This window comes from Aquarana catesbeiana, linkage group LG05 (genome assembly GCF_042186555.1).
Source record: "Aquarana catesbeiana isolate 2022-GZ linkage group LG05, ASM4218655v1, whole genome shotgun sequence".
NCBI lineage: Eukaryota > Metazoa > Chordata > Amphibia > Anura > Ranidae > Aquarana > Aquarana catesbeiana.
Genome location: NC_133328.1, coordinates 284284512 through 284309744, shown reverse-complemented (window position 1 = coordinate 284309744; position 25233 = coordinate 284284512).

Here is a 25233-nt window from a genome sequence, read left to right as displayed (position 1 = left end):
AGGATGAGCTTGCCAGAGTGCGAGTTCCAGCATCCCTGGAAGACCTGATCGATCTAACCATTCAGATCGATCGACGATTACGTGAAAGGCAATCCAAAAGGTCCAAAGGTACCCTTTCTGTGGCTTCAAGGTCTGACATTCCTGCATCCTCATCCGTTGCATCCCCCAGAAGGAGGGAAATGCATAAGACTCCTCATAGAAGTTTTCGAAGACCACCCCTTTCTCCTGATGAACGCCTTCATCGATTACAGGACAATCTGTGTCTCTATTGCGGGGAGGCGGGTCACTTTATACAGACTTGCCTGGCAAAGACCCGCAGGTCTTTCTCCCATCAGCCTCACATGATGCATCTCTCAGGGAGGTACCAGTCTCATGTCTCTCTTTCCATTGTGCTCCAGTTTTCTGAAAAGACTGTTTCTGTACTTGCAATCATAGACTCTGGGGCCTGTAGTTGTTTTATGGACTCTGCATTTGCTTCTCTCCACCAGCTGCCTGTATGTTCCAAGAGGCAGGAATTCCATGTTCATTTGGCTGACGGTTCCGGCATTAAATCAGGCCCAGTTATCCAAGAGACTTTACCTATTTCCTGCTGTACTTCTTCCGGCCACCATGAATTCCTCCGTTTGGATATCATAGCTTCTCCCATGTTCCCGGTCATCCTTGGCATTCCATGGTTGAAGGCACATAATCCTCACATTAACTGGCTTACCGGAGACATCTCCTTCTCCTCTGACTACTGCCAAATTCACTGCCTACCTGAAAAGACTTTCAATACCACACCCCTCCTGGGTATTCTCCCTGACCATGAAACCTCTAATCTGGTCCCTGCTGCCTACCACGAGTATCTGGATGTATTTAACAAGAAAGGAGCGGACACTCTTCCTCCCTATAGAACATATGATTGTCCTATTGAACTTTTACCAGGGGCTGAGATCCCATTTGGGCGCATTTATCCTCTCTCTGAGCCTGAACTAGAAGCCCTGCGGATTTATATAGATGAAAGCCTTGAAAAACAGTTCATCCAGCCCTCCATTTCACCAGCAGGGGCCGGTATTTTCTTCATTGAAAAGAAAGACCATACCCTTAGGCCCTGTGTGGACTATTGTGACCTTAACAGGGTCACTGTTAAAAACCGGTACCCTCTGCCTCTGATCCCTGAAATTTTTCAAAGGCTGCATGGGGCACGAGTGTTCTCCAAATTGGATCTGAGAGGTGCTTATAATCTTGTCAGAATCAGGGAGGGAGATGAATGGAAGACGGCCTTCCGAACACGCTTCGGTCATTTTGAATATCAAGTCATGCCATTCGGACTCTGCAATGCCCCTGCCACATTCCAACATCTGGTTAATGATGTTTTTAGGGACTTCCTTGATTTATTCGTCATCGTGTATCTAGATGACATCCTTATAGTCTCTGAAACTCTAGAATCCCATAGGACTCATGTAAAGAAAGTACTGGGTCGGCTGAGGGAACACCGCCTTTACGCAAAGGCTGAGAAATGTGACTTTAAAAAACCAACCATACATTTCCTGGGACTTGTCATCTCTGCTGACGGTATCTCCATGGACCCACAGAAAGTCACTTCCGTCCTGGAATGGTCTGCCCCTGTCGACACGAAAGTTGTTCAGAGATTTGTGGGATTCGACAACTTTTACAGAAAATTTATCAATAACTTTTCTGGCATCATTACTCCCATCACTCAGTTAACAAAGCAGCATGTTCCTTTCCGATGGACCCCTGAAGCTCAAACAGCTTTTGAACAGTTAAAAACTTTATTCACGTCAGCTCCTATCTTGAAACATCCTGATCCATCCTTAGCCTACGTTTTGGAGGTGGATGCCTCTGAGAGTGCACTGGGCGCTATTTTGTCTCAATGCCAAGGTCCCAAATCTTTGCTCCATCCTGTGGCCTTTTTCTCTAAGAAATTAAATCCTTCTGAAAGGAACTATGATGTTGGAGACCGAGAATTGCTGGCTATCAAGGCTGCGCTTGAAGAATGGCGCTACCTCCTGGAAGGAGCAGCTCACCCCATCCTCATCTTCACGGACCATAAAAATCTCGAATACTTGAGGACGGCTAGACGACTAAGACCCTGGCAGGCAAGGTGGGCACTTTTCTTCTCTCGTTTTATGTTCCATATAACTTATCGTCCTGGCTCAAAGAATGGTAAACCGGATGCCTTGTCCCCGCATGTTCAGCGACCCAGTGGTATCCTCAGAACCTGATACTATTCTACCAGCCAAAAATGTTTTGCTTCTTCAGGCGGATTTGACGTCTCAAATAAAAGCAGATGTGGTAAACCATCCACCTTCCAAAGATCTGGCTCTTCAATTGAGGGATGGTCTGTACTTTCATAAGGAGCAAATCTTTATCCCTAAGCAATTCAGAGTTGCTGTCCTGAGGCGATGTCATGACCACCCATTAGCGGGCCACTTTGGAATTTGCAAAACGGACGATCTGATCTCTCGTTCATTCTGGTGGCCAGACTTGATGCAAGACTGCAAAAGATATGTTAACTCTTGTGTGACATGCGTTTGGAATAAGACGGACAGAGCCAAAACTTGGGACCTACTTGAGCCACTCCCTGTACCTGAGAAACCATGGAGCATGATCTCCATGAATTTCATCGTAGAACTCCCCCATCCGAAGACTTCACCACCGTGTTTGTAGTGGTGGATCGCCTGACCAAGATGGCCCATTTTTACCCTTACAAGGAACTCCTTCGGCCACAGAAACCGCCTTAGCTTTCATCAAGGAGATTGTAAGATTACATGGTGTCCCTGATAGCATCATCTCTGATCTGGGGTGCAGTTTACGTCTAGATTTTGGAGGGCATTATGCCAAGCACTGAACATTGAACTCCGCCTCTCCACAGCCTACCATCCACAAACTAATGGACAAACTGAAAGAACCAATCAAACCCTCGAGCAGTACTTACGGTGTTTTTCCTCTTTTGCACAAGATGACTGACTATCACTTCTCCCACTGGCAGAATTTGCATACAATTATTCCATCCACTCTGCAACCAAGCAATCACCCTTTTTTGCCAATTTTGGGTATCACCCCTCTTTCTTACCTGAGCTGGCCATTGAATCATCTGTACCTGCTGTACAAAACAGATTAAACTTCCTCAGTACTACTAACCAATTACTGCAAGATACAATCTCCAAGACTCAAGCAAGCAATAAAAAGATCTTCGACAAGAAGAAAGAGAGATAATCTGAACCTTAAACCTGGAGACAAGGTCTGGCTTTTCACAACAAACTTGAAACTGAGCTGTCCTTCAAGAAAACTTGGCCCAAAATTTTTGGGACCCTTCCCAGTCAAGAGGAAAATTAATGCAGTAGCATTCGAGTTGGTGTTACCCAAGAATCTAAAGATCCACCCTGTATTCCATGTCTCTTTGTTGAAACCAGCTGTACCAAATCCATTTCCAGATCGGGTTTCTGAAATTCCTCCTCCGCTGCTCATCGAAGGGAATGAGGAATTTGAGGTGGAAGCCGTGTTGGACTGTAGAAGAAGGCATAACCAAACACAGTTCCTCATTAAATGGAAAGGCTATGGGTCGGAAGAAAATTCCTGGGAACCAGCTTCAGATGTGCATGCTCCCAAACTAGTGCAAGCCTTTTTTCAACGCCACCCAGAGAAAAGACACTTGAAAGGCATCCGGAGGCTGCCCTTAAGGGGGGGGCAATGTAAGAGAACTGTCAGGATGGCACGCACACGTGCGCATGCGCGCATTCACGGGCATCGGCAGATTTCCTTGCGCAGGAACACACATCTGGCCACAATTGGCGCCTGACAGCCTATTTAAGGGTTGCTCTGATTTCTGACAGGTGCTGCTTGATCTTCAGCTGTGTCCTGAGATTGTGAAACCCTGTTTGTTTGACTTGACTTCCTGTTGCTGAAACCCTGGCCTTCCTGACCCTGTTTCTGGACTCTGATTACCGGTTCCTGATTCTGGCTTCCTGTTTGACCTTGGTCCTGTTTATACCTTGGTACCTCACTGCCCGCCCGTTACTGAACCCGGCTTACCTGATGACCTCGCTCCTGTCTCCTGTTTGGCTCCACGCTGTTTCCGAGTACCTGTGTTGGCCGTCCATCCTCTTAGCTTTGCTGGTTCCAGCTCTGCACCAGAAACCCTGCCTGCACTTCCCAGTCTGCAACACTTCCGGCAAGTTCTGCACGCAGCATTCACAGGCACTCGTGTTCCTCCTGATTCTTGCCACCATCTGTTCCATCTCCAGTGGGGCTTGGATTGGAGATACAAGAGAGGCTGACCTCGTCATTTTAGACTCCTACCAGGTACGTGACAGCAAGCTTCCACTATCAGTAATAGGAGGGGCAAATTTAATAAAAATGGTATGGGCTCCGCAGCAACTTTATGTCTTCCATAACTCACCAATGTGGATTTCAAACAAATGGTTCAAGCAAATCGACACATTGATGAGGGAACTAATATGGAAAAGAAAGGCAGCTAGGATCAGTTTAGCCACATTGCAATATGGAAAGGATAGAGGAGGACTGGCAGTACCCCATTCCAAAATGTATTTTTTGGCCTCACAGCTACAGCAGATGGCAGGGTGGGGGTGGGAAGGAAATGAGTACCCTATATGTAAATTGGTGACCATATCAGACCCCGCATTAAAGGCGGCCTCCCATATGGAGATGGATTTGCCAAGCATGAATGGTTTAGAACCTACGAGCATCCTTCTCAAAAGGGTATGGGGGGAGATCCAGAAAGCGCTGAAAATAACAGGTGTACTCCCCTTTACTCCAATATGGCACAATAAAAGATACCCAGAGGTACAAGAATTGCAAGGTTTTACCCCTGGAAAGAAAGGGGGATCTGGTTCTTTGCACATCTTTATGAGGGGGAGGTGCTAAAGACGTACGAACAACCTTGTAGGGAATTTCAGTTAAACCCCAGGAGCTTCTATCAATATCTTCAACTTTGTCATGCGTTGCAGGCACAACAAACAACACACCCTCTGACAGTATCAACATCATCTTTGTTGAGAGAAGTCCTTGTAGCAGACACTAGGAAAGGATTAACATCAAAAATGTATAGGGAATTGCTGTCCTCAGTTCAGGGCCATGCCTCGTTAAAGTGTCAAAACAAATGGATGGAAGATAAAGGGGAGATAGATGAAAACCAGTGAGAAATGGCACTTGAATCTGTTCCAGCGGTATCGGTATTCGCATCCCATAGATTGTCACAATTATTTATTTTGCATAGGGCTTATAGAACACCAGTGCAGCTATATAAATGGGGAGGAAGAGACTCCCCTCTGTGCCCTAAATGTAGAATATATAAGGGGGACTTTGAACACCTAATTTGGAGGTGTCCAAAACTACACAGGTATTGGGAAGAAGTCTCCCAGTGTATTACTAGACTAGCGCAAGTTCCTATCCCCCTAAACCCGGTAGTGTACCTGCTTGGAGCCATAGATGCAGAAATGTTCCCAAGAGGAATGTACTACATGTTAACTAGATTGATGTACCTAGCCAGAAAACTCATTGCAAAATACTGGATGGCACCAGCGGTACCCACGGGGAAGCAGTGGATCTCTTATGTAAATTCTCTGCTTCCTAGAGAGCGGTTGACGTATAGTCGTAGGAGAGAAAAGGGTAAATTTGACACTATATGGCAATCATGGTTGGGGGATGCGGATTTAGCACCACATCAACTGGTAGTGAAAAGACTTCAGATGTAGAGCCATGAGGGAGGTGTAGGAGAGGGAAGGGCAGAGAGGAGAGGAAAAGAATGGCCTGTAAAGGAGTAAAGGTTGAATATTTAGATAGGAGAGAGCATCGGTGGGGGAAGAAAGGGAAAAACGAATGCGGTGAATAAATATTAGGAGACACAGGTTATGGATGTAGCCATGAGATTAGAGGGGGGGGAAGGGAGGGAAAAGGGAAAAAAAGATAGAGTGATATGATATAGAAGTAAATGCACAAGAATGATATAGAATAGTGCATGAGTGCAGGAATAGGCATGTATATACTATGTGTAATGTTTTATTGAACAAAATGCACGAATGATATGTATAATGAGAATAATTTTCTAAAATTAAAAAAATTTTTGATTGAAAAAAAAAAAAAATATCCCCATTGCTCCATCCGGACCCTTACACGCTTGTAGCGACAATTGAGGACTGGTAAGACCAACCATACAATAACATTTCTTGGGTATGCTATCCACCATGGTTGTTTGCCTATATATTTCACATCATGGACAATTTATTCTTATACAGCCAAGTACTTGATTACAAATAAATCCCTACAATTTGGAGGGCCCCACTACCAGCAGATGTGAGGGGCAGTGATGGGCACTTCTGACATATGCTAATCTGTACCTGAGGGAAGGGAACAGCCAACGTTTGGTTGAAATTTTTTATTTTTTACTATTTTGAACCATAATCTATCATGGCATACATAAAAATTTAGCTTTTTTGAACTGAATCTGAACATTTTTGTAAACACTTTATTTATTAAAAAATACAAATGTTATATCACAATAATAATAATTAAAAAAAAAAACAAGACAGTACTGTATAATCTGGCTTACACACAGAAAAACAGACACAATAACTGATACGGTGATAGAGATAGCAGATAGTTAGAGATAGCAAACAACTCTATTATAACAAAAACTAGAGTTGGGCTAAACACTCCCCGGTTCAGTTCACTCCAGAACTCTTGAACATTGCAAAAGTTCAGCCCTGAACCACGAACCCTATTAAAGTCTATGGGACCCGAACTTGAAAAATCAAAAGTGCCCATTTTGAAGGCTTATATGCAAGTTATTGGCCATAAAAAGGGTATGGGGGCCTGGGTACTGCTCTGGGAACATGTATCAATGGAAAAGTTTTTTTAAAAGATTGTTTTTAAAGGAGCAGTGATTTTAACTTCAATACAGGGCACTTATACATCTCCCTGCCCAGACCATTTTTCAGCTTTCAGCGCTCTCACATTTTGAATAACAATTGCGTGGTCAAGCAACACTGTACCCAAACAAAAATGTTAGCATGTTTTTCCCATAAATAAAGCTTTCTTTTTGTGGTATTTGATCAGGTTTTTATATTTTGCGCTACAAATAAAAAAAAAATTAGAATTTCAAAAAAAAAAAAAGGTTTTCTTTGTTTCTGTTACAAAACTTTGTAAATAAATTAGTTTCTCCTTCACTGATGGGCACTGATGAGGTGGCACTTATATGCAGCACCGATAGACACTGATAGGTGGCACTGATAAGCAGCACTGATGGGCACTGATAGGTGGCACTGATGGTCACTCATAGGTGTCACTGATGGACATTGATATTGATGGTCACTCATAGGCGGCACTGATGCACACTGATAGGTGGCAGTGATGGGCACTCATAGGTGGCTCTGATAGGTGGCACTGGAGGGCAAATATAGGTGGTACTGATGGGCACTGATGGACAGCATTGATAGATGGCTCTGATAGGCAGCACTGATCAAAGACACTGGCAGGCATCACTGATGGGCACAGAGTGCCATCCCTAATGGACAATAATTGCCATCTTTGGTGTGCTCTAGTGGGCAAACCTGGTGGGCATCCCTGGTGGCCATGGGTGGGCATCCTTGCTGGCCATGGGTGGGCATCCCTGGTGGCCATGGGCGGACATCACTGGTGGTCCTGGGTGGGCATCCTGGGGGGGGCTGCACTATAATCAATCAGTCCCCCCTATCAGAAGAGCAGCCGATCGGCTCCTCTCTACTCACATCTGTCAGCGCGAGTAGAGAAAAAGCCAATACACGGCTTTTCCTGTTTACACTGTGATCAAGTGTGATTGGACACATCTGATCACGTAGTAAAGAGTCTCCGTCAGAGGCTCTTTACCACGATTGAAGATGTGGTGTGTCAGACTAACACACCACACCACCGATCGCCGTGTTGCGTGCCCCCACGGGCACATGATCGCAGCTTATTCTGCTGGATGTCATATGACACCTAGTTAGGATAACCAAGCCACTTCATTCTGCTATAGGCCGGGCGGGAAGTGGTTAATAATGCTTAAAGTGAAACAATCAAAAATGAAAAACTCCTTTAAATATAGTGCCTCGTGGGTCCCCTTAGTTTGTCTGTAAAGTAACACATATGCACCGTGTATAGAACCTGCTGCAGCAAAACTGACATATATAAAGGAAAAAAAAATATTTAAATTGATTTACCCTGCAAGCTTTTTTTATTTTGTAAACAATGGCTTGAGAAGCCAGTCTGTATGATAAGGCCACAATTTAGTGCACTCGGGACAAGATCAGAGATTGTTTGGATAAATTCTGGTGTCTCTTTGGCAGACTTTGGATGGAAATAACAATGTTTTGCACCAGTAAGCAAGCCTTATGTGAAGAAGCCAAATTATAGTACAGTCAAGCCAAGATTAACAATTTTTTTTAGATAAAGTCTGATAGCAAAGATATAAAATTGGGCTTTGGGTGTTGGTGGTGCCTTTACATCATAGCCCTATAGAGGTACTCTTGAAAAAAAATCTGTTTATTTTTCTTAACAAAACATACAAAACCAATGTCCTCAAAAGAGATGTTTCAAGTTCGGGTCCCATAGACTTTAAATTTACAAAACGAATTTGGAAATTGTTTTCCAAATTGGAAATTGTTTTAATCTACCGTCTTCCTCCTCTTCTACTCTCCGTATATACAATACATTATTACTATTATTAACTAGTGATTATTAACTCAACAGTAAGGAAATTACCTGGATGCTCAGTAGGACTGTGGTGGAGAGGAGATTGTGACCGTAATACCCCATGCAGTCTGCCCCGTCTGGGGCTGGTGGATCCAGGAAGCCATTGGGAAAACCAACAGCACGGAAATCATCCCGAATGCCCTATACGATTGGTGTGGAGAGGAGACTGTGATTGAGATACCTTACGCTGGTTGCCCCTTCTGGGGCTGTTGGATTCGGTGAGTGGGGACCCATAAGGGGGAGCACAAAAGTCACAGGAACTATCTGAGAGCACTCAAGTCACGAAATTGCTTGGAACACTGGGTCTGAACAGTTTTTTCACTCTAAGGACTATAATCACTAAAAAACTTTTAATTGATTTTTTCTGCACTAACTAGCTTGAGATGAAATTATTTGATCACTGGACTTTGATTATGATATGTATTTCTTGGTAATACATTTATATATATACATTTATTTCGCACTGTTAAGGCAGAGTTTATTATATGTTTTGGATTATTTGCACTAGTAGAGCACATATATGTTTTACATTTATATGTTATAGCCATTTCACTCTGTGGTGGTATATGGTGCAAACCTATCACAGCTGTAGGGGTCTCAGCACACATCCCTTACTTATAGGGTTTGGTCGAACTACCATTGAAGACAGCCCCTTGTCTAAATAATTATTTATTTCTGCTGGTATATATATATATATATATATATATATATATATATATATATATATATATATATATATATATATATATATATATATATATATATATATATATAATTATAGACATATATATTTCTGGTAACTAATTTTTCCTGCTGGTATTAGGTACCTCCACTAGGATCATACTGGGGGAAATCACCTGGGGATATAACAACTCTAACCCCCCCCCCCATACACTAACCCATTCAACCCCATAGGGAGCGCCATACCCCTTTTCAATTTAATTTTAAATCAGCAGAGAATTCTTAGGGAAGCTCCTTTAAGGGGGGCAGCATACCTAAACGATTGTTCTAAGCGCAGCTTTCACATTTATTTTACAATACATTATTACACCTTATTAGAACTTCTCCAACATGTCCAGACAATGCCCCATCAATATACTCTTCTGTATTGGCGAGTTGCATGTTTATGTAGCCATCTACAGAAACCAGATATCCCTTGTATTTTATACCCCACTTCAGTTTCACAATTACTGGCTTACCAGTAAGGCCATTATGGAATGATTTTGGGTTTAGTGGCAAAATCATTCTGCCACTGATATACAGACCAGTGAAAGAAAGAAAAAATTTCCCTGTGGAATGCTCCAAGAACACAGCACTGATGAGAGCAGGAAATGGCTACAGGTACTCTTGATGAAAGCAAAAATTGGCCTTTCTGTAAAAAATGTGAAGTATATGCACCTGTCAAACAGGTGCAGAAATATTGGGCTTTGGGTGTTGGTGGTGCCTCCATACAGTAACCCTATAGAGGTACAGTTGATGAAAGCAAGAATTGGCCTTTCTGTAAAAAATTTAAATTATATGCACCTGTCAAACAGGTGTGGAAAAATTGGTCCTTGGGTGTTAATTGTGCCTATGAAACCTATACCAAAAAAATACTTCAAGATAAAATCAACACCACAAAGCTAGGCAGCCTAGACAGTCTTGCAGAGTTTCCAGATCCCAAAACATTTAATAGCAACATCGGCATCAGGGGCATGATAGCTGCTGCTAATCCAGGACTGATTCATTTTGAGAAATGTCAGCCGGGCAACAGAGTCTGTACACAGATAAGCTCCTTTATCTGTCACAAAACCTCTGGCAGCACTAAATGCCCATTCGGAAAGCACGCTAGCTGCAGGGCAGCCCAGCAGCACAATTGCATATTGGGCAAGTTCTAACCAGTGGTCTATTCTCATGACCCAGTAACCCAGTAGATCATTTACTGGAAAGCTCTCCATGTCTGTTTTCGCCCCTAGATAATCTTCCACCATATGATGCAGACGCTGCCGATGGAATGTGAAAGCTGACAGCCCTGTGTGCTGAGAACTAAAATATTTTTTTAAATGCATCGCTTAGGTGGCCCCCTTCTCCACTGTTCCTCTTTTGACCAACAGAAGCCTCAAAACTAGCTTTTTCATGAGACTTTAACCTACCAGAGTCTGGAAAGGTGTTACATAAACTCCTGTCAGGAAGGGCATGCCAGCACCCAAGATGGCTGCCGAAGAAGATGACCTGTTACCTCTGCCTGTCAGGAAGGGCATGCCAGCACCCAAGATGGCTGCTGAAGAAAATGACCTGTTACCTCTGCCCCTGTCAGAATGCCATTGGTGCACACACACCCTGTGACAGCTTTTGACACCCAAACAGGCTACTTAAACTCAGCCAGTTTCCAGACTCAGTGCTGTATGCTCTACAGCATTCCCTGTGTATCCTGCAATTACCTACCTGACTTCCTTTCCTGTTGTGACCCGGCTTGCTTCCTGACATTCCTGTTTCCTGCCTGCATTTGACCCCGGCTTGTCCTCTACTCTGCATCTGCCTGCTCCTTCTGCCACTTTGCTGCCAGTCTGCTGACGACCCGGCCTGTAATCTGATTCTGCTTCCGCTTCAGCCTCTATTCCTGATGTGCCCATTTGTGTATGACCCGGCCTGCCTGTACCTGCCTTCTCTTCAGCCTCGAGGGTGCCACCATCCCTTCTGCTGCGCCTGCACTTCTGCCTGTGGGGACCGGTTGTCTACTCACTCCAGCTACCTGCCTACCACTGCTCTGGGATTCTTACAGACACCTCTACAGCCCGGCCGAGTGCTCCGATCCAGCTCCAGGTTCAGCGATCCCGCCAGGCACTCGTGCGACTCTGTATCTCGGGGCTTCCTGTCAGCTCTATCAGGGGCTCCAAGTCAGAGTTGTAAGAGAGGCCGTCCTCTGCATATCAGGCTCCATCACCAGGTACGTGACAACTCCTCTTAAAGGTTCATCCTCTGCTCCCTCTGTGAGGTCAAGATGAGTTCCAAGACTTTACCCTTGTAACTGTGGTCAAAGAAAGTTGCCAACCAATAATGATTCTTCTCCTTGATGCCACAAATTCTTGGGTCTATTTGCAAGCTTTGAAGAAAAAGGCAGCCCATGCACTGCAAGTTTGTGGAGGGGTCACTGAGGATTACACTATCTGGAACTGCCTCTTCACAGCCATGTACTGTACCATTTTTTAAGGTTTGACGTATGTTTTTCTCTATTTCAGTGCCTCCAAAACTGCCAGAATCCTCCTCCCTCTCCTCTTGTGTGTTCTGTGGCATCACAAGAATGGTGTCTGCATAAAGCAGGCCTTGTGAGGAAAGGAAGTCCTCCTCTTCCTCCCGCTGCTCTGCCTCGTGTGCCCTGTCTATATTGCCACACAGAGTATGCTCTAGCAGTAACACAAGAGGCAATGTGTCACTGACAGTACAAAAAAATAAGTGCGCTACCCAGAATATTGCAACAATAATTAAATAAATAGACAAACTTTCTAAATTAAATAAATGTGAATAAATATACAGTCCATCTAAGAACTAATTGATGTCCTAAACCGGAGGTGCAATTCCCCAGTGAAAACGATGTTGTCTTCAATATGTCTTCATTATATCTTCATAAGCAATGCAAAGATAAAGAAAAAGGGGGGCTGCTTATCAGAAGTGCTGGACCCCTTTTACAGAGATCATACAAGCTCAAACAGGTTATCTCCTCTGTCAGGAACAGCTGATCCGAAGTTGAGACAGGATTCCCTCCATGTCAGGCAGTTCAGACTTCTAGGGCGGCAATCAGGAATATTCCCTTCTGTCCACTACTCCTCCACTACTCTGGCAAAGCCTCTCATAGCATGTAGTAAGGTGTTTAAGAAAAAAAGAGGCGCTTCATTGTGCAATAGGTTTAAAATCCTTTTAATCCACACGACGGACAACTGACATCAAAGGCACAAGCAGAGCAAACACAGTTGCAACTAAAAAACACACAGCAGTGGCCGAAGCCGATCAGCTGATCGGCTTCGGCCACTGCTGTGTGTTTTTTAGTTTATATAAAGTGGGTGCAGCGCTATAGATTCAAGATATTTCAAAAGAGAAGTAAAAAAATGTGAATAATGACATAAAAACAATAAATGTCCATCATGGATAAATCAAGCAGTCCATCTTGATAGTGAAACAACAATAATCACCACGTGAAAATATAGTGAACACAAATGGTCAAAATAGTCCCCCGAATGATGAAGGCAAATCATAAATAATAGACATAAAAATAGTTGATGCTATATAGGTCTACATAGGCTTTATAGGTCTATAGGCAACGGTGCCAATCAGAAGGAAATCCAAAAATGGAATTAAAAATATATAGACAATCTTGGTGACCTTCTCTGGGGTTTGATGTGACAGATAAAGATGTGCAGATACCACCACCCATATGAATGGAGGCTTACCGAAAGGTTGGGACCCAAAACAGCGTATGCTGTATGAGTCAAGAAAGCTTAAGAGTTGCCCCCTGGCAGATGATAAGGAGATCCCAACGGTACGCTGGAGTCCTAGGGGTGCCTCACCGGGGTGTCTTTTCTGTGTAGAGGTTAGAGACGTCCTAATGAGAATAGATGAAGGGAAAACAAGGACAAACTTAATTTTAAGGCAAAATGCAAAGTGTAAACATAGCTATAAGTCAGTGTCCAACAGGGTTGACATTTTAGCTTGCTAAAGAGGAATGGGATAGTAAACACATTAAGTGTTCTGTCAAGGTTGACTAGTTGACTGTTGACTAGTTGACTGTTTTTTAGTTGCAACTGTGTTTGCTCTGCTTGTGACTTTGATGTCAGTTGTCCGTCGTGTGGATTAAAGGGATTTTAAACCTACTGCACAATGAAGCGCCTCTTTTTCTCTTAAACACCTTACTACATGCTATGAGCAGCTTTGCCAGGGTAGTGGACAGAAGGGAATATTCCTGATTGCCGCCCTAGAAGTTTGAACTGCCTGACGTGGAGGGAATCCTGTCTCAACTTCGGATCAGCTGTTCCTGACAGAGGAGATAACCTGTTTGAGCTTGTATGATCTCTGTAAAAGGGGTCCAGCACTTCTGGTAAGCAGCCCCCCCTTTTCTTTATCTTTGCATCGCTTATGAAGATATAATGAAGACATATTGAAAACAACACCGTTTTCACTGGGGAATTGCACCTCCGGTTTAGGACATCAATTAGTTCTTAGATGGACTGCATATTTATTCACATTTATTTAATTTAGAAAGTTTGTCTATTTATTTAATTATTCTTGCAATATTCTGGTTAGCACACTTATTTTTTTGTACTGTCTGATTAAACCTCATGTTCAAGTTTTTTTTAGGTTGCAGCACCCATGGTCATATTTTTCATACATTTTTATTTTTATTTTTTCACATTCTTCAATTAATTTTTCACATTCATTAATCAGTTTTTTCACACTTTTGATTCATATTGGGGGTAGCACGGAGTGTCTACGTTACATTGTGTCACTGATGCATGCATTGTCATGGCTCACCATCCTTATCGCCTCCTCATATGGTAACAGTTCAGTGCATGCATCTTTTATCAGCGGCCATTGGCGTGGGGGGAAAAACTGAGCTCCCCTGAGCCTGTCCCTGTGCCTTACTCACACAGGTACTCATTGATGGCCCTCTGCTGCATGTGCAGCCAATGCAGCATTTCCAAAGTTGAGTTCCACCTGGTGGGCAAGTCACAAATCAGGCGGTTTACAGGTGGGTGAAATTCTCACTGAATTCCAGCCAACCGAACACTTGTGTATGACCGCCTGAATGGCTACAGACTCTTCTGGCTTGCCTTAGAAGATCTTGCAAACCTAGGTATCTGTTTAAGAAATGCTGCACCAACAAATTGAGAACATGTACCAGCCATGGCACATGTGTCAACTTTTCCTGTCAAAGGTCGTACAGAAGGTTAGTGCCATTATAACACACCACCATTCCTGGCTCAAGCTTCCATGGCGTGAACCACCTCTGGGTCTGCCCCTGCAAAGCTGAAAGAATCTCTGCTTCAGTGTGGTTCCTGTCCCCTAGACAGACTAGCTGAAGTACTGCATGGCATCTTTTAGCCTGACTCATTAAATAGCCCCTTGAACGCTTAGGGGTCACTGGTTGTTCATAGGACAATGCAGCAGAGGAGGGCATGGAGGAGGAGGAGGGAGTGGAACTGACAGATTTTACATTATAACCATCACCTGTATGGAGACGTGGTGGCAGAACAAGGTCCAGCGCTGAGCCCTGTCCTGCTACCTTCCTAGTTGCAAGCAGAGTTATCCAGTGTGCTGTGAACAAAATATATCATCCCTGATCATGCTTGCTGGACCACGTGTCAGCAGTAAGGTGGGCCTTGCCTAATGATGCCAAAACATTACCTTCCACGTGATGATATAGAGCTGGAATGGCCTTACATGCAAAAAATAGCGACTGGGAGCCTGCCATTGTGGTACAGCACATTCTGCAAATTCACGGAACGGGGCAGAATCCACCAGACGGAAAGGCAGGAGTTGTAAAACCAGAAATTTGGACAAGCTGGAATTTAGATGCTGGGCATGTGGGTGGCAGGGAGTGTATTTTTTTCCCCGATGCAGCAGCTGAGGAATTTGCCTGCTATACTCTACAGCTGGTGGTGTGCTGCTGGCAGATGTGTTGCAAGGACCTATGACACCCTTTGCTATACCATCATCGCTGTCAGTGGTGACTGCTGAAAGGTTATGGGATACAGTGGGGGTGGACATGAAAGGAGAGTAGTGAGGAGGAGTAGAATGGTGTCCCTTTTATGTGGCTTTCAGGTGCTCTTGCCAACGAACTAAGTGGTGGGAGGTTAAATGCCTTCGTAAGCATGTGGTACCCAAATGGCTGGTATATTTGCCACGCTTGATCTGCTTGTGGCAGAGATTGCAAATTGCAACAGTGAGATCAGCTGCACATGTGCTAAAAAAGGCCCAGGCAGCTGAGCTGTGGGAGGTGGGCCGGGAGATAACAGCTCCACAATCTGATGGAATAGGGTGGCTGTTCTCTACTTTTAGATAGCTGACTCTGGAGGACATCCTGCCCCACTGCGGTTGTGCCTCCCCCTCACTTTTCTCTTCTGCTCTAGCCGGTACCCAAGTCACACCAGTGACCTCATCACTATCATCCCCTCCATCCTCATCATCACTAGAGCCAACTTGGCAATACACTATGGCAGGGGGAACATGACTGCCAATTTGTTGCTTATCAGTGTTCTCCCCTCTCTATAGGCTCATATTAGTCTCTTCCTCAACCTCGCCAACTTCAAAATCAAGTAATGCCTGTGAATCGTCAAGAAGTAAGTGGCTTATGCTGTGTTCAATTAATTCAGCTGACTCCTCCATGCATGATGCTGGGGCTATGACAGGAGTAGCTGTGGACCAGGAGGCAGAATAAGCCACTCTGGCATCTGCAGTGAACTTTGCACTCTTCTCAGGTTGGGTAATAGAGGATGAGGATCATGAGGATGGTTTAGTATCCAGTCCACCATCTCCTCTGCATGCTGTGGCTTGATAGGACGGGCAACATCACTAAACAGAGAAAGAGATGCCTTGCCTGATGACGGACCACGTCCACCTTTGCCTGTGGACACAGATACTGCTTGCCCCCTCATAGTGGCATGGGAACGTCTGCCTCTCCTTGCTGGCCTCCCAGACATGATGGGGGGGCTTTTTACCCAAATTTAACAGATACTGGGAAATGTGTAGTTGGATGCACTTTTTTAATGAAAAGGCATGTTTGGTGCACTTTATATTGAGAACTGTCGCTGACAGAACTGTAAAAACGATAAATAAATAAAAATGGGGGAACAACAGCGCCTCAGTCAGAAAAACTGCAGCTGATGATTTAAAAACATGGACAAGCACAGGACAATAATAAAAAAAAAAAAAAAAAAAAGCAGCAAAAAAAGGGGGTATACAGCACTGTATACAGCACTAAATGTTATGTAATGTGGTGTTCAACACTGCACTACACTAATACTACACACACACACACTACACTGACACCACACTATACTCACACACTATACTGATACACTACACCAGGGATATGCAATTAGTGGACCTCCAGCTGTTGCAAAACTACAAGTCCCTTCATGCCTCTGCCTCTGGGTGTCATGCTTGTGGAGGTCAGAGTCTTGCAATGCCTCATGGGACTTGTAGTTCTCTGCAACAGCTGGAGGCCCGCTAATTGTATATCCCTGCACTACACTATACTCACACTACACTAAAACTACATTGACACTCTACACACTCTACACACAGTCACAATAACACACTAACTCTCTAGTAGCAAACTAGAGCCCTGCTCTATCTATCTTCACTCCAACAACAACACACTGCAAAAGGTTACTGTGAGAAGGAACCACTTATAGTGTGGGGTAGGACTATGAGCACTGAGCCATGATTGGGCAAAGTAATCATGACTTTGTCCAGTCATGACTCTGACTGTGCTCTGTGCCCCGATTGGGCAAAGCCTTGCACCTGACCAGTGGTCAGCTATTCAATTAGGGCCCTGGAATGCACTGTGCAGCATGCAGTGCATTGTGGGTGCTTGGTGGGGGAACATCCCACTAAGTGTCCCGCAAATTTGGGAATTCATTGAACAAGGGATGTTTGGGCCAATCTTTTCTCAGTTTGAACTGTTCGCCCAACTCTAACAAAGACCAAAAGAGTAAAATCAGGTTTGCACACAGAAAGACTCATATAAAAACAGATATGATAGCATTAGTGAATAATAAATTACTCCGCATTTATACTTTTTAGCATGGTCTTTGTACTTAAGGATAGAGGTAGAACAGTACACCCGTGTCAGTTTATTAATTATTTGTGTTTCCACATCAGACCCTTTGCTGTGACACTCATATATTTAACTCAGGTGCTGTCCATTTCTTCTGATCATCCTTGAGATGGTTCTACACCTTCATTTGAGTCCAGATGTGTTTGATTATACTGATTGGACTTGATTAGGAAAGCCACACACCTGTCTATATAAGACCTTACAGCTCACAGTGAATGTCAGAGGAAATGAGAATCATGAGGTCAAAGGAACTGCCTGAAGAGCTTAGAGACAGAATTGTGGCAAGGCACAGATCTGGCCAAGGTTACAAAAAAATTCTGCTGCACTTAAGGTTCCTAGGAGCACAGTGGCCTCCATAATCCTTAAATGGAAGACGTTTGGGATGACCAGAACCCTTCCTAGAGCTGGCCGTCTGCCCAAACTGAACTATCGGGGGAGAAGAGCCCAAAGATCACTGTGGCTGAGCTCCAGAGATACAGCCGGGAGAAGGGAGAAAGTTGTAGAAAGTCAACCATCACTGCAGCCCTCCACCAGTCAGGGCTTTATGGCAGAGTGGCCCGACAGAAGCCTCTCCTCAGTGCAAGACACATGAAAGCCTGCATGGAGTTTGCTAAAAAACATCTGAAGGACTCCAAGATGGTGAGAAATAAGATTCTCTGGTCTGATGAGACCAAGATAGAACTTTTTAGCCTTAATTCTAAGCGGTATGTGTGGAGAAAACCAGGCACTGCTCATCACCTGTCCAATACAGTCCCAACAGTGAAGCATGGTGGTGGCAGCATCATGCTGTCGGCGTGTTTTTCAGTTGCAGGGACAGGACGACTGGTTGCAATTGAGGGAAAGATGATTGCGGCCAAGTACAGGGATAGCCTGGACGAAAACCTTCTCCAGAGTGCTCAGGACCTCAGACTGGGCCGAAGGTTTACCTTCCAATAAGACAATGACCCTAAGCACACAGCTAATATAACGAAGGAGTGGCTTCACAACAACTCCGTGACTGTTCTTGAATAGCCCAGCCAGAGCCCTGACTTAAACCCAATTGAGCATCTCTGGAAAGACCTAAAAATGGCTGTCCACCAACGTTTACCATCCAACCTGACAGAACTGGAGAGGATCTGCGAGGAGGAATGGCAGAGGATCCCCAAATCCAGGTGTGAAAACTTGTTGCATCTTTCCCAAAAAGACTCATGGCTGTATTAGAGCAAAAGGGTGCTTCTACTATATACTGAGCAAAGGGTCTGAATACTTAGGAACAAGTGATATTTCAGTTTTTCTTTTTTAATAAATCTGCAAAAATGTCAACAATTCTGTGTTTTTCTGTCAATATGGGGTTCTGTGTGTACATTAATTAGGAAAAAAATGAACTTAAATGATTTTAGCAAATGGCTGCAATATAACAAAGAGTGAAAAATTTAAGGGGGTCTGAATACTTTCCGTCCCCACTGTATATCTACCTCATTATACCTAAAATCATTGTCAGGTAACCATAATACATGCTACTACCTTGCACCAAAATATAATATGGGGAAGGTCCTTTGTTCAATTTGGAAGATTATCTAGATATTGCATCAGGGATTACATTTTTAAAATGGGAGTTTACAAGGTACAGATTTGTGAATAGGGTATAAAAGCATACAAAAGAATTAAAAGAAAAACAGGGACATTACAGATCATTTGACTGTTATCACCTGCAGACTTAAAAGCATTTGACAAACATTTACTATTGGTGAATCATTTCCTGTGTATAAAAATAAATTGACCAGTTAGATTTACCTGTAGTGAAAGTTTGACACATGTCACAATCTATGCTTAATAAATACGCTATTACAAACATTTTGGATGGAGTGGGGGAAAGGCTTGGGTTCTCTGTAAACTTTAAATTGCTGTCTGCATCCCCACTGAGGATATTCTCTCTCTCTCTTTTTGTCTTGATGATATCTGTTATTGACACAGAAAACATTTTTTTGAAGTTCTCACAAGAGCACGTGTAAAACATCAAAAGGGGGCACTGGTAACCATAACAACTGTCTAAAACAGGAATTCCACGTATTTCCTTTCATTTTCTTTAGCATCTCCAAGAGAGGAAACAAAGAGAAATCTCCCCGATGGGACATGAATAGCAAACAATAAACTGTCTACTTTATCCACAGCTAAAAATAAAAAAATGTTTGGCATACACATACACCTAATATGCTGTTTTGACAGTTCTCTGGACCTATCTGCTTCATTCCCTTGCTGCCTATGCATCCTATTAGACCCCTTTCACACAGGGGCGTTTTTCAGGCGTATTTCAGGTGCTTTAGCGTTAAAAAAAATGCCTGTAAAGCGCCTGAAAGAAGCCTCATCTGCAATCCCAATGTAAAAACCCAAGCCCTTTCACACTGCCAGCGCCCAAAAAACGCTGGTAAAGCGCCACTTAAGACCTCTTTCATACTGGGGCATTTTTCAGGTGTTTTTCGGGCACTGGCAGTGTTAAAGGGCTCAGGCCATCTGTGCACCCAGCCCCAGGGCAAAAACACGAAAGCGCTGCAAAGAAGCTGCTTGCAGGACTTTTTTTGACGCCCTGCCAGCACAGCGCCCCAGTGTGAAAGCACTCGGGCTTTCACATTAAGATTGCAGATGAGGCTTCTTTCAGGTACTTTCTTTAACGCTAAAGCGCCTGAAAAACGCCCCAGTGTGAAAGGGGTCTCGGTGTGAAAGCACTCGGGCTTTCACATTGGGATTGCAGATGAGGCTTCTTTCAGGCGCTTTACAGGCACTTTTTTTAACGCTAAAGCACCTGAAAAACACCTGAAAAATGCCCCAGTGTGAAACAGGTCTTATAAATAGGGTAAATGTGACTGTGGCATGCAAGAAACATGCTATAGAATCTCATGTGGTTGTCATGTAAAGTATTCACAGAGCAAAATTCCCAGTGAAACCTTTATAAATACGCCCTAAGACATTTGAGTCAGGGTTGCCAACTGTCCTTAAACTCTCAGACAGTCTGTAAAAATCAATGATTTTACAGCTGTTCGTGAATATCTGTTATGGACATTTTGAGGAAGATTTACTGTAGATGGGCAATTTTACCAATCAGCTTTTAACTTCAGCTTGCTCAATTAAAGCTGAGTTCTGCTTAAAAAAATAAAAATAAAAGCCCCGCTCATCTCCCCCTCCGCTCGGCAGTGCCGGCATTGTAACTGTGGGCACCTGGCTGTGGCTTCACAGCAGGGCACCCACTGTGCATGCGTGAGCTGCGATCCTGCCTGTGACGTGCCCCAGATGATTGCCTAGAGGGAGGGGGCAGAGCTGATCTCCCTTCTGTCGCCGAGGGAAGTGATGTAAGGAGCCGAGGTCAGTAAGGAAGCAGATTACGAGGGACCCCCCAGTGACAGGCATTAAGAGGTGAGTAAAAAAAATTTTTTCTCCAAATGTTTTTTTTTTTTATTATTTATTTCATGCACATTCATTATTTTTTATTTTTTTTTTTTTGGGTGGAACTCCACTTTAAGCTTTGACAATAAAACCTAGAATCTGATAGGTCATTATGCACATTTGCAACAGATTCTGTGTGCATCAGTTTTAGTAAATCCCCCCCAAAATGTCCTTATTAATGCTGCACACAATGTATCCAGGGGCAGTGCCAGGGAAGGTTTGCATGGGTCCATCTCCCTTCTCTCCATTCATCTCACAGATCTAATTACTTTTTTTAGCAATCACTGCAGTTCCACCTCCCGCCCGGGACTGTCAGCTCTATTAGTTGGTTGCTAGGACTGCATTGTGTCCCAGCAACCGACCATGTGCCTCCTGTGCCCCCATAATTCAGAGGAGGAGGACAGAACTTTCACCTCCAGACCTGCTGGCAGTTCCCTGACTCCCAGCTTTTACCTGTATCTGTGGTCTACATTAAGAACAGAGTGGACACAAGCTGAGTAAGGGAACTCTGGGGACCCTGATATAAACAGGGGGACTCTGGGGATCCTAGTGTAAGGCATGAGGACCCCAATGCAAGATGGTGACTCTGGAGACCTTTTATGAGAGGGGGTGACTCTGAGGACCCTGATGTAAGGGAGTTGACTCCGGAGATGTTGATGTAAGGGGGAGGAATGACTCTGGGGCAGGGGAGGATCCAGAGCCTAGTCTCGGGAGGGGCACTGGCAGAAAATACACTAACTGACCCCCATGCTACACTAACTGACCCCCATGCTACACTAACTGACCCCCATGCTACACTAACTGACCACTATACTACACTAACTGACTTCCTCTCCCCCCCCCCTGGGCCAGTAACAGGACTGTCACGAGGGAGTCTCACTCACCTTCGTGTCTGCCTGGCCTGCATCAGTCCGGAGGAGGAGAAGACAGCGGCGGCTCACAATGCTTCTCTCCCTCGCGCTGTAGCTGCAATGTTCAGTGTCTGGCGCAGCGCTCTGTGATTGGGCGTATGGGGGTCATGTGCGAAGGCGGGACTTCAGGAGCAATCACAGACAGGCCAGCTCTAGCCTCACGTGACCCCCATACGCCCAATCACAGGGCGCCGGACACTGAACATGGCGGCCGGAGCCCGGGGACACAGGAAGATAAAATTAGGAGGAGGCAGCCAGTGACACATACTGGCGCCCCCCTAAATGTCACGCCCGGGGCCAAGGCACCCCCCACACTAGGAGCTCACTCACCTGCCAACTCCCGATGACTGCCCCACCCGCACACTCGTCCCTGGGCCCTGACTGGCCTGTTCATTGCACTAATTTCTCGGAGGGGGCAATTGCCCCATTGCCCCCCCCTGGAACCGCCCCTGCTCTGGGGACTCTTATGTAAGAGGGTGACTATGGGGACACTAATATAAGGGGGGACTCTGGGGACCCTAATGTAAGGGGGTGGCACTGATGTAAGGGGGAGACTCTGGGGACCCTGATGTAAGGCGTGTGGCTTTGGGGACCCTCATGTAAGGGGGCTCTGGGGAGCCTATTGTAAGGGTGTGGCTCTGGGGACCCTCACATAAGGGGGTACTCTAGGGACCCTGATGTATTGGGGAAGAACCCTGGGGACCATGGTGTGAGGGGGGCTCTGGGGACCCTTATGTGAGTGGAGGCTCTGGAGACCCTGATATAAGGAGGGTGACTCTGGGGACCCTAATTTAAGCAGGAGGAACCCTGGGGACCAAGATGTAATGAGGCTCTGGGGACCTTGGTGTAAGGGGGTTCTGGGGACCCTGATGTATAAGGGACTCTAGGGACCCTGATTTAAGGGGAGACTCTGGGGACCCTGATGTAAAAAGAGAGAGCTCTGGGGACCCTAATGTAAGGGGGAGGAACCTTGGGACCTGATGTAAAGTGGGTGACCTTGGGGACCCTAATGTAAGCATAGGGGGTTCTAGGGGCTTTATGTATGAAGGTGAGCTCAGAGGACCCCGAAGTAAGGGGACTCTGTGGATTCTGATGTAAGGGAGACTCTGGGAACCCTGATGTAAGGTGGAGGAATGCTGGGGAATCTGATGAAGGGGAGGGGACTCTAGGGCCTCTCATGTAAGAGGGAGACTCTGGTGCCCCTGATGTAAGGGTGTGGATCTGGGGACCCAGATGTAAGGGGGAGAATCTGGTGACCCTGATGTAAGTTGGTGGCTCTGAGGACCCTCATGTAAGGGGGGTGATTCTTGGAACCTGCAAAACTAGAGATGTATCATGACACGGAGTGGCACCGTGGATACACCAAAAATAAGTACCTGTGCCACGTCCTACAAATTCCTGTTCAAAAAGCAAGCAGGAGGGACTTTTGGACTTTTTAGGCACAACTACAAATATAATCTATAAAAAAGTTATTTTATTCAATTAGAAAAATACATAACAACAAAAATTGATTAAAAACCTTCCCCCCCTTTCCCCTCCCCTTCTTTTCCCCATTTTTTCTTTCCCTCCCCCCTCCCCCCTGTCTCTCCACCCCTTCTTTTCTCCCCCCTTTTTTCCTCTCCCTTTCTCCCCCATTCCCTGGTTTTCTTACCTTCCTTCTCCTTTCCTTTCCTTTCCCTCCCCTCCCCTCCCTCCCCCCTTCCCCTTTTTCTCGCGCCCCTCCCTCCTTCTCCCCCCCCCTTTCCTTTCCTTTCTTTTCCCCCTCTTGTTTTGTTTTTTGTTCCTTTTCCTCCCCATCTCCCCGCCTCCTCTTCCTCCTTTCCTGCTCCAGTACATTGGGGATCTAAGAATCTAAAGAATTATAACATATTCTATGAAGTCTCTTTATTTTGTCACATCTTCCAGCTACTATTTAAGATTATGTTGTGTACGCCCCCATGGTAGACTTTCACCACCTCTATGGTCTGCGCGTCTATCACTGCACTGTCTGAATCAGCATGAATTTTTCTGAGACTATAATATGCGGCGTCATTATAGATACCGGTTTTTGTGGTTTTATATATTAATCATGTATCTGTTATGTTATGTACTTTGATAGCCACAATATATACTGTTTCACTCTTGAAGAAGCGTGATGACACGCGAAACATGTCGAGCATCGAATATCTACATGACATGAACTTGCTATCTAGCCATCTTCTCGGACCGATTGTTATTTGGGGTGGTTATCCAGATGTCCGAAGAAATATGTACTTAGATGGTGTTGTATAGCCATCGCTTTAACATATATATACACGATTTGTGGTTTTTAATCAATTTTTGTTGTTATGTATTTTTCTAATTGAATAAAATAACTTTTTTTATAGATTCTTGGAACCTGATGTATGTTGTTGACACTAGGGACCACAATGGAGAGGGGATGAAACTGGGACCCTTGATGTAAAGGGGGCTCTGGAGACCCTGATTTTAAGTGGAGGAACCCTGATGATCCTGATGTAAGGGGGCTCTTGGAACATTGATGTAAGGAGGATGGGGGACCCTAATGTAAGGGTAGACTCTGGGGACTTGATGTAACTAGAGAAACTCTGGAGACCCTGATGTATTTATTATGTCTTACAGAAATCACAATGGTGGACAATGTCTATATCTTTCTGCACTGTGTTCAGGCATTAGCCAGGATCAGTATCTACTTTCTGAATGAAAAGGTTTGTCCAGAGGTGGTGCTACCTTACAAATCCTACTAAAGGTAGTTCTATGCTCCTGGCTTTGTGTACAGTTGTCTGACATAGCTCTTTCCCCTGCTGCAGCCCCTCAGGTTGTTGCAGTGTACATTTTGAATCATCACTGGAGAAAGAAGACTGAGGTAATTCCTTTTGACTGCCCAGCACATTGAAGAGCTCATTTTCCTAGTCTACACCTCTGAGACCTAGCTACAAGAACATGATTGAAGCACAGGGGATAAGTGGTTAGCATATCTGCCTAGCAGCACTAGGTTTGTTGGTTCAAATCCCAACCATGGCACTACCTGCCAGGGGTTTGCATGTTCTCTCTGTGTCTATGTGGGTTTCCTCCCACACTCCAAGGACATGCTAGTAGGTTAATTGTCTCCTGTCTAAAACTGACCATAGTATTTGTATGCATGAATGTGAGTTAGGGACCTTAGATTGTACGCTCTTTGAGAGCAGGGACTGATGTGAATGTATAATATATACTGTACATGTGAAGTACTGCATAAATTGACGGCACTATATAAGCACCAGTGATAAATACTTAATTACTTGTTTTAATAATAAAATATATATATACTTTTTAAATATTACTGATGTTGTATAATATTATATCTCGTGTACAATTGCATAGGTT